Raw genomic sequence first — 11,388 nt, 5'->3', positions numbered from 1 at the left:
GATGTGATTATTTCAACCAGGAAAGCTACACTCAATCAAAAATCAGGTCCAGAATAATATAGCTGAGTGGGGAAAGTCCATGCTATAAAATACATATCTAATAGGGAATCTAAAGGTTAACAGGAGATCAGAAATTCCTGGAAAAAAGAAAATAGGGCTGTGAAATTCATCGTGAACTGTAGCTCCACAGAAGAGAGTGAGTGTTCCCAAATTAAACAGAGACTCACAGGACCAGAATGAATTGCCTCAGTTATCCAATCTCAGTGCACTTGGCCTCTGGACACAGTTCGCTCACAGCAACCTCGGATTCCACAAAGAGACACAAGATGTATCTGTTTAGGAGCAATTCTCTTTTGCAAGTGCTCGGAAAGTCACCTATTCCTGAAGGATGGAATCATCCTCCAGAAAAGGGTGAGACAACCACAATAATGTTTTTATTAAAACTCCTTCCATGCTCAGAAATACATTTCCTTTTCTAGAATTCCAGTCTGCCTCTTTCCCACCAGTCCACTGAACCCTGTGCTTTTTCAGACCTTCCCGACATTTTCCCATGAAGGAAATAACAACTCATGATAATTCCCACCTTGTTTTATATGTTATTTGCTTATACGAGTGTGTGTTACTTAATTTTGCCTCCTTTCTTTGGGTGTTCTTCTCATTCTCCCTCACTTAGAAGCTCTGTGAAGCCACATGTACTCAGAATCTGCTTTTTTGTTCTCCATCGTATGATCCTACAAATACATGGGCATTGAAAATGCTCTCATTGGGGCGCCTGGGTGGCGCAGTCGGTTAAGCGTCCGACTTCAGCCAGGTCACGATCTCGCGGTCCGGGAGTTCGAGCCCCGCGTCAGGCTCTGGGCTGATGGCTCAGAGCCTGGAGCCTGTTTCCGATTCTGTGTCTCCCTCTCTCTCTGCCCCTCCCCCGTTCATGCTCTGTCACTCTCTGTCCCAAAAATAAATAAACGTTGAAAAAAAAAATTAAAAAAAAAAAAAGAAAATGCTCTCATTGAATATTATACGTATGACACATTAAAAACGAAATGTTTGAGATCTTGGCTCTAAGTGATTATTGTAAAGATTCCTTTCAGATAACAAACTTGGAGAAAAATATGAAGACTGTCCATTCTGTTCTACACTCATGACCTGAACTTCTGTCCACTGGATCTTGATAGACCAATCGAAGAGTTGGTAGACTCCTGGTGGGTTAGATAAGCTCCTTTTCTACAGACCTTCTTAAAATGATAACCATACCCACTGGAACATAGCTTTTTCATTTCTTTTCTAGACTAATCCTGGAGCCCCAAAGTGGGAAGTTTATCCTAGGACTTGCATTTATCCTCATTCATGCTGCTCTGTGAGGACATAGAGTCTTGAAGATCGTCCTGGGGTTTAGAAACCCCAATTACTCACAGTATCTCTTTTCCACGGGACGTGTTTTTCTCCCAGAACATACTCACCCAAGCACACCATCCCGATATTTCCTCACCTAGACTTGAGTGGGTTTGTTTGTTTTTTCCTTTAAGTGGTGGGAAACATAGGCAGTGGAGGGTATCAGGATATGTCACCCAAAAAACACGACTTTGGAAGTCACGCAGTGTCCCTTTGGCTGCAGTCACGGGCATGCTGGGATTCAAGGAAGGAAGCATAGACCTCACAGTGGGCAAGACTCTAAGATGATCCCAATTATTCAATCAAACAGGAACCTAGGTACTGCTGTGAAGGGATTTTGGAGAAGTAATTAAAGTCTCTAATGTGTTGGCCTTAACACAGGGAGATTGGCCAAGGATAATCCAGAGTTTTCTCTGGCTGGTTATAGGAGAGCTACCCCGAGATCTGAAGCACAAGAAGATTTTGATGCGCCTTCGCTGTCTTGAAGAGGGAAGAGGGTATGTGGCAAGGAAGGTGAGTGGCCTCTAGTTGCTGAGAGCCGCCAAGGAAAGGGTGAAGTCAGTCCTCCAGCTGCAAAGAACTGAATTTTTCCAAGAACAAAAAAGAGTTTGGAGACATGTTCCCTGTCCCCACACCAGAGTCTCCAGAGGAGAACTCAGCTGGGCTGACACCTCGACTTCAGCCTTGCCCTACCCTTCAAAGAGAACACAGTCACACTTGTAGAGCTGTGAACCAATAAAGGGGTGCTGTTTTAAGCTTCAAAAAAAAAAGGCACTTTGGTATAATGATTATTTTGAACTGAAAGCAACTGAGAAAAACCAGACACAGGAAGAGCTCTCTGCCCTCCTCCTATCTATCTAAAAGCAGAACATGAATTCCCCTTTTGTAGGTGTCCCCTGCCCTCTCCCATACCAGGAAAAGAGGAGCCCTTATCACCGGAAACGGAGACAGCACCTAAGTGAGTCTCCAAAAACAAACTTTACTAAATAACCCTTATCTAGCATTAGTTATTCCAGAATGTTTACCCTCCCATAATTTCTCACCCCTAGAAGCTCAAACCCCCTTTCCTTCATTTAGACACTTCTCCACAATCTATTGCCCTTTATTTGAATGGTATATAATTTCCCCAACCCCAGTCTAACTGCTACTTTGGGTTTTCATTTGTGGGGAGGGAAACCACCCCCATGCATGTAAAATTAAAAATAAAATGTTTATGCTTTTTCTCTTCTTAATCTGTCCTTTGTCAGTTTAATTTACAGGCCCCAGGAACAGAACAGAAGAAGGCAGAAGAAACATTTTCCTCCCTAACAGAAATAAGATGAAAAACATGTTCACCTAATTTTTATTTCTTGGGTGTGGATCAAATTGAAAATTTTACATTTGCCTCAATGGAACCAATGTAGGAAAAAAGAAAAAAAAAAGTGAGGGACGGCTTCAGAGGTTTTAAGAACTAAAGGTAGAAGTTGTAGATGACATGGTCCAAGCACTGGCCCCAGAGACTTTCCTGGCACATCATGTCACCACCCCCTCATTAACTGGCCAGCTCCTCCTACTAGAAGGCGTCATTTTATAAGATATGAATTTATTGCTTTAGTGGGTTTAATCCAAAACACCTGAGTCAGTACATTTCTGATTTTAAACTCCTATAAAAATGTCAGTTCATGTTCCCCACTGACTTGTTTCTTTTTAGATTGCTTTATGGGCACCTACTATCTCTCAAGTTTTCAACTGTGAAAACGTGCAGATCCCAGGCACGCACTTTGGAGAGCATGACAAAAATTCTAGAAGGTATTCCAGCAGTTATAAGGTTATAAGTGACCCAGTCGTGGCGTTCCAGTCACACGGTGTGGTCTAGTTTTCTGGGGAGTGATGTTCAAGGGGGTCACATGTAATGAGCTCTGAATACACTGGAACAGTGGACTGGGCCAGGTCGCATCTGTCTGGGTAGTAGGCTGAGCCCTGAGCCCTCACCACTCGGGCTGTAACCCTCAGCCAAGAAACAAGAACCTGACGTCAGACTTTGTACGTCTGACGAGCCAGGACACCTGGCTTTTGTGTTCTGTTTTTTGTTTTTTGGGGGGTTTTTTGTTTGTTTTAGTTTTTAAGTTCTTCTTTAAATTCCAGTTAGTTAACATACAGTATAATATTAGATTCAGGTATATACATTGTATTCTTGATTACGGGATGAATGTGCCTACTCAGAGATCAGTAGAGTAGCATAATTAATACCACTTGGTTTGGGGGTCCTCATAAATAAGCATGCTATTTCCCCAGGACTATTCAAATTATCATATAGTGATTTTTATATTTTTTAAGCTCAGAAGAGCAAACTTGTATTCAGTCTCCACTCTGTCTAAGGCACTGATCTGCCCTAGGGATAAAAGAAATGTTGGCATGACTAATATGAAAAACCAATCCCTAACTTCAAGGACCTGGAACTCTGGAGAACGGAAGGGTGTTGGAACTTATTTTCAGAGCACTTTATGTGAAGCATAGAGACGATGCTTATACACGCTTCAAAGTATGTCAGTCACTAAAAAAGAAAAAGAAGACTGGGACACCTAATACCCTTCAGAGCTTAAAAATTAAATGTTGCTTACTGTATGGTTGACCTCTAAGGCAATCAAAATAGGATGTGAAAAGCTATCTATTTGTGCCAAGATTTAAATCACTTTTCCGAAATGGATTTGCCAAAACAAAGAGAGGTGTTTTCTGTAGCAACATGCCGAACAGTCCCAAGTAATCATTTTTTTTAGTTTTTTTTTTTAAGGTTTCGGTATCTATCTGCCCCTTTGCTTATGATAGCAAAGCATAACGAACAGCCAAAAGGCAGAAATAGCAACACTCACCTTATCATGCCAAGGGATGTCACATTCTTTCTATAAACAATACGGTGCAAAGGTTCAGGAAGAGTGAGAGATCTGACCTCCAGTGATTTTTCCACTACTCATCATTTTGGATAGTTACAAGAACCAAGAGAAGGGATTTTCTTGTCTAATTATTTCTAACCTTAAGTTCAGGGAGTTAGTCTTTCGAAAGATTAGAACGCACTAAACACATCCTGAGGAAAGGGTGCAGTACATTTTCTGCAAATACTGTCCGGGAGATGTGAACTCTCTCCCTTCATTTAGGATATCAGAGGAGGGAGCAGGGGAGGGGAGCAGGTTCAGCGAGCTCAGCTCAGGGTAAATGCTTCAGTAAGCGCTTTATGTTGCTTCCCGGGGAACAGGGCAATATCCATTCTGAGGATGGAACTCAGTCTGACTGCAGACCACTAACAGCCCAAGTCCGAGCCGGTGGCCTCAGGATGCCAGAGAGTTACAAATCACCCCTCAGAACTGCTTTCTGGTGAGTTATTACTGCAAACTGAGAGAGTGCATTTCCCCGAAGATACCTCAAATTCAGGCAAAAAGGACTCAAGAAGCACGTATTGCGGGTGCGCTTCAAACATCAGAGAAATAGTTCCAAAGCCCCCCAAAGGGATACATAATGCTGATCTTCAAGGTTTTACCTATCTTGATGCTTCTCACGTGCTTTCCTTTCTCAAGGAAGTTACATGAAAGTCTGATTTCTCCTATTTAGCAATTTGTGCCCTCCTGAGGCTTATTTACCCACGGCTGACCTCGTGATCTGACACGTGGACACCCTGATGAGATGCCTCAGTGACAACATTTGATGCGGGCACTGAAGTCCCACTTGGGCTATTGGCATGGGATGCAGCGACACCCCCCAACAAAGGCGACACAGAACCGGGGGCTGTTCCCCTACCTCATTCCTCACACCCCCTCACGGGGGGCCCCACCTGGGCTTGGAGCCCTCCGGAAAAGGGGTTTCCACCCTCCTCCACCATTCACTATTTCTGAGCTCAAAACATCAAAATAAAGCACTTCTAATTTTACATATGAACTCAAACTGTAATTAAGAACCTTTTTTCCCCCTTTATCTTGTCCTCGGTGGATATAGAGGCCAGCTGCTTACTATCTGTGGGAAGGAAGTCCAAAATAGTTACTAGAATTTGCAATTATCTTTCATTGTCCTCAGAATACCCCTATCTCTTTGATGCTTGTATATTTCTGTACCTCCTGTTCCACTTGGAGGAACTATTTGCTGTAAGATTTTTGGCAAGTCAGTTAATCTCTTTGTGCCTCAACTGTCCATCGGGAAATGGGGAGCGACACAGGGTGACCTCAAGATCCCTGGCAATTCTGCCTCACTGTGATTCAATGACCCCCAGGGTCCATAAGATTCCGAGGAGGAGTTTTCAGCGCGTCGTTGGAAACTGAGTCACACTGGCATGGCAATTGTAAGACGAGGCTGGAGTAGAATGACTCCGCCTGAGGTAAGATTGGATGAGGAATGCCATGAGGTGTAGCGTGGGAAAGTGTAACTGGAGTGAGGCGACGACATATCCTCCGCTAACAGGCAAGATCAGGCAAATTCCTGATGCTTGATGGGTGGCCGGCCGCAATCGGAAACTGGGCTCTTCCCAGAAGGCTGCTTATCATTTCTTTGGCAGAAGCCTCAGAGAAGTGACTCTGATGCTTTGCACAGGCCCTGGGGTGAGTCAGCAGTGATTGGGGTGCTGACTAACGTGGCAGCAGATACGGACGATGTGAATGCTCGGATCTGGTGGGCTAATGACCACGAGGACACCTTCCAGAAGGCTTGCTTTAGACACCCGCGAACAAAATGTTTTCCTAAAGCTATGTTTGAAACCCTCATCTGAAAAGCCCCAGTCTTGTCCCTGGGATATCCTAGGGATGTCCCCCTTCAATGTAGGTCACAGGCAGCCTCAGTAACCTCCAAAAAAAAAAAAAAAAAGGACATGGGAAATTCCCAGCAGAGAAGCAAATCCAAAGCCAAGAAGGACCATAGGCTGTGGAGTTTTCTTTTTAAAGTCCCAGCTCAGGCTTAGGGGAAATCCAGCATGGATGGCCGGAGGCTGATGAGTATCCTGCACTGCCTCTCACCCTCCAAGTGCAGGCAGAAGGGAAAGAACAGGTGCAACGGGAAGGAGGTCCTCCTGGGCGGTGACTCTCTGGAGCCCCCTGCTGAGCAGACCCGCCAGGCTAGGGACAGGGCACAGGAGGCCAGGAGGTGTCTTCCTCCCCTCACCTGACCCGGGGCAGGCTTCCCAGATGCTCTGCAATCAGGCTGTGTCTCCCAGATACCCGGAGATCTCAGCTCTCTTATGGCAACCAGAGGTCAGAGGGCCGGAGGGTTAAGATACCCTGGAGCATAGAGTACATTCTTCCCAATTACCACATGCATAAAAAAGCATCACTGGGAGAGCTTTGAAATATATACGCTATTATTTATAAGACTGTTCATAGCACGTTAAAAAACATAAACTCAAAGGGTACCTAATGATTCACATGAAACTCTCTCCATTATACTAAACACCCCCTCGCCTGTCCTTGTTCAACTGAGAAGCAACCATTTTTAAACAGTTCTGGTTTTAGGTCTGTCTATACCACAGAACTAACCGGTATGTGTGTGCCTGTGCTTTTGGCCTTATCAACTTCGAATAATACATAATCTTCCCACGAGGAAAGGTGTGTGCACTTAATACACTTTGTACTCTGAGTTCACCCGCATTGCACCTTCCAACTTTTATTAATTCCATTAACATTTTGAGATCTTGAATGGTTGCGTGCGTCCCTTTAAATAAGCTGCCTCAATCCTTGCTTCTTGATTCATCAACTTGTGGCATCTTCAACCCACGCTCTGTTCTGTAAGAGGAAGAAAGTAGATCCCCACGGCCTAGCCTTGGCCACACCCTTTCCTCTGTGCGACTCGTCAGCTGATTAATATGATCCAGGCTGGAACCTTTGTACTCTGTTCTGTCATTTTAAGTTAGTTTTCTGTACTTTGTCTACAGCTTGACTTTAAAAATTGAAAACCAGTGAGAGACATCCATAACATTAAGATCATATAGACACTCATTGCAGAACCCAGCAATATGTAAGGCCCATGAAGATGTAAATGCAATTTTATATTTACAAAAATGTCCATCCAAAAAATAAGGGAAAAATGGATTCCCTTTCTTTACACCCTTTCTATTTTTCCAGGTCATGTCACACTTCGGTTCACTTCGTCTTGTCATCACTTCTGAAAAGTTGTTATTTCCTTTATTCTAATGGAGAGAAGAGACATACGTGGACATTTTTACATATCTAAGATCTTCCAGCTTGTTACACATGTTTTGTAATCAGTGCTCGTCAGTTACCACCTCCGGTCTACTCTGTTCTAATTTGGGCCAATTACTTTCTAGGCCTGTTTTACTGCTGATAATTTGACATTTCTTTTCATTTTGTTCCTCAGCAGTTCTTCTGTTTGTTGGATTTGTTTTTCTTTCTCCTAAGTTACATCCCAGGTCACACCCAGAAGAGTAAACAGGAGAAACACTCTGAGTCATTAGCTTATTTTGCTTGGATTCTTGAGTAACAGGTTAGCTGGCTATAACACGTAGGCTCAAAATAATGTTTCCTCAGAACTTTGAAATCTTGCTCTACTGTCTTCCAAAATCAGTATTTTATTTTTTTTTTTTTTTGAGAGAGAGAGAGAGAGAGAGAGAGCACAAGTGGGAGAGGGGCAGACGGGGGGCGGGGTGGGAATAGAGGATCTGAACCAGGCTCTGTGCTGACAGCAGTGAGTCTGATGTGGGGCTCAAACTCATCAACTACGAGATTATGACCTGAGCTGAAGTCTGACAGCAGAGAGCCCCTTGCAGTGCCTGAACTCACGAACTACGAGATCAGGACCTGAGCCAAAGTCTGACATTCAACTCACTGAGCCACCCAGGTATGCCCAAAGTCAGTATTATTAATGAAAAGCACATGATGACAATCCTATGCTTGTATTTTTGTTTTTGGGTTTTTTGTGTGTGTGCGTGTTTGTTTGTTGTGTTGTTGTTTGTTTTTTGGTGGGGGGAGGTTTGTAGGTATCCTGGCAGGTCTCTCTGCAAGCCTTATGCTAAGAATTTTTAAATTTCAACAGAATAGTCCTTGGCACATGGTGAGTGTTTTTCATCGGAAAGTTATTTTTTAATTATTTGCTTCTCCACCTTTGTTCTCTCATCTTGGACTAGTTACATTGACAGCTTTCTAGATCTCTGCTCCATCTTCTATTTTCCCCTTGCTGTCATGCCCTGTATTCTGAGCAATTTTCTCAACTTTATCTTCCAGATCGGTACGTAGTTTTCAGCCAAACCAATGATTCAACTCTATTGATTTTTTGTTTTACTTCATTTTATCGCCAACGTTTAATTCTTCGAGGCCTCTTCACGTCTGTCGCTCGCTCCTTGTCCATAGTAGCCCGCTGCTGTGGACAAATGTGCTGTGCCCTCAGATCTCTCTGAGATGAATTCGGTGTTTCCCATCTTTCTTGTATCTGTTTCTCCCACGGTTAATTGTTCTTTCGCACACCTTAGTATTTCTCTTTAACCAGATATTTGACGATCCTTGATTGACTGGTGATAGCTCTTAATAAAAAGCATGCTGGTTGATTATTATAGGTAGTCGGCAAAGTTATTTTTTACGGTTTGGCGGAACATTTACCCCTAACACCTGTCACTGAATGGTGTTAACTAATTGGTGTTAATTAACTACTCTACATTTCTGTGTAAGCGGGTCAGAGACAGGCTTCTTTTCAGGCTGTGAGGTCAGTTCAGTGTGTGCCCTCCTATCAAAGGGAGGAGAACGGTACCCGGGTGGTGAAATTCTTTGGTGGGTTTCTCTCTAGGTGTTGCCTTTCCTGTACCTCCTCTGGGCTGCGTGTGAAGGTCCTGAGTTGTCTCAGGCTCCGTGCCAACAAGCACGCTGGAGGCCTTCCCCAGGAAGGTCTACACTGGCGTTTGAGCACCTCCTTTGTGTCTGGGAGGGGCCAGATCCAGGAGACAGCTGCTCCTGAGACCTGGGAAGGAGACCTGGGAGGAGGCTCAGAGTGGGAGCTTTTCTGAAGTGCCCTCTGATTCTTTGACACTCAAAGTGCAATCGGGCCCCACCCCGGACCATCTGAATCTGAATCTGCCTGTGAACCAGAGACCTCAGTGACTCAAAGGCACAGCTAGGCACACTCAGAAGTGCGGCTCCTCGAAGTCCTTGCTCCTGGCCCCTCATGTCCTGCTGTCATCCAGGCCACCTCCACGAGCAGGAGCCTCTGGGGCCGTGCCAGAAGGAGTGGCCCTACGTCCCCTCAGCTTCGTCCGTGCGTGCTCCACTCTGTCCTTCAACACGATCCACTTTCCCTTTTCGGTACGTATTTCCTGTGTGTGCAATAGTGTAGCAAACACCCAAGCACCCGTCACCCAGCTCAGAAATAAAACTCAACAGATATCATTGAGACCCCTGTGCCTCCCCTTCCGGTGTTTTCATTATCAGTTCTGAACACAGCACACAGGGGAGCCAGCAGTCACACAGCTGCAGAGTCACCCCTCTGGTGGGATTCTGTTGTGGAGCCAGCACAGACCCAAAGGGTGCCCTTAACCGATGTGGGGCCTGAGACAGTATAGGATGGTCTGGGAGGGGAAGGTCTTGGAGCTAAAGTGACCCGTGGTAGGCTAGAACGAATGAAAAAAGGCCCATCGGGTGCTAAGACATCATAGCCACTGGCGTTGACAGCGGAGAACTGGGCCCGTGTTGGGGTGACAGAGAACAGCATCTGGTTAAATATGCATTAATGAGACTGCCTCATGAGCCCGGAAGAAGCTTCTAGAGATCCAAAGAGACCCAGAAACTGGGAAATGACATCCAGAATGTCTGTCAGCAAGAGGCAGTCCCCTGCACAATACAGGACCCAGAGCCCTGACAAGATTTGGAATCAAGATGTGGCTTAGGTCTCAGAAATAAGGGTGAGCTTGGGCTAGACCAGGTATAAGAACAAAACTGTGGGTTCTTCGAGACTGGAGCTGCTGAAATTCTTCCTGTTGATTCATGGGATTGGTCCTAGACTTAACTAATGAAGATCCCAGGGCCTGAACCGGAGAACAGGGCAGGTGAGAAAAGGGGAGGCGAGGGGAGGTGGAAGCTGGGAACCAGATATGATCCCACACCATCGCTTGACCTCAAAGGCGTTTATGTTTTCCAGCATTTGTGAACACGCCAACATATCCAAAAAACTACACAAAATGGTAAAGACTATTCTGTCCCCCGGCCCTGACCCAACCCCCACCCCCATACACGATGAAACAAACACCCCAGAGTATCAGGAAGACCTTCACTGCATTCCTGGAAATTGTTTTGAGCACCTTCTGTGTGCCAGGCACTGTGTTGGGATCGAGACTTCAGTGGAGAGTAGCACCTGCAGTGGCACCTGCCTGGGCTTTCAGCAATTATCTGGGCGGTCAGATATGCAAACAAGTGGTTTCAGTCTGTGCAGGAAGGGCTGTGCTGGAGGAGTTCCTAGGTCACATGGCCTAGTGGGGCCAGGGAGGGGCAGGGGGAGGGAGACATGGAAAAGAGACACAACGCGATGTTTTCCATGAGCCATAAGTATGTGGCTGTTTCCAAAGCAAAACCCAAGACAAGTGTGAGATGGTCAAAGATCATGGCTTTGGAGACTGACAGCCCTGGGTTCAAATCCTTCCTCTGCCCCTTACCATGTGTATGACCTTGAGTATGCTACTTTAATCTCTGTAAAGCTCAGTTTTCCCCTCTGATCATTAGGGGATCCAGAAAAAAAGGCACTGGAAATACCTTTATTACTTTGTATAAAGTCCATACCCCTAAGAGGATGAGGATAAGGAAGAATAAAGGACAATTCAAGAAAAAGGTATATGTCATACTGTCTACTAAAATTGCTTAACATTTATTCTTTTAGGATTAGTAGGTTGTAAATCTAATGAGATGCATACATGAAGAACTGTAATTGATTAGACACTACAGTAGAAATGGATCAAACTATTTCCTCTTCTTGTTCCAAATTCCCTCCAAAAGCAGTCATTATGTTATTTTTCTTTGTCCTTATATAGATGTATTTAGTGGGACCTACCATATAGGC

Source organism: Lynx rufus, unplaced genomic scaffold (assembly GCF_022079265.1).
Source record: "Lynx rufus isolate CCGP_SWC_20201006 ecotype Redwood Valley unplaced genomic scaffold, mLynRuf1.p SCAF_6, whole genome shotgun sequence".
Lineage (NCBI taxonomy): Eukaryota > Metazoa > Chordata > Mammalia > Carnivora > Felidae > Lynx > Lynx rufus.
This window is presented reverse-complemented; position numbering follows the sequence as displayed.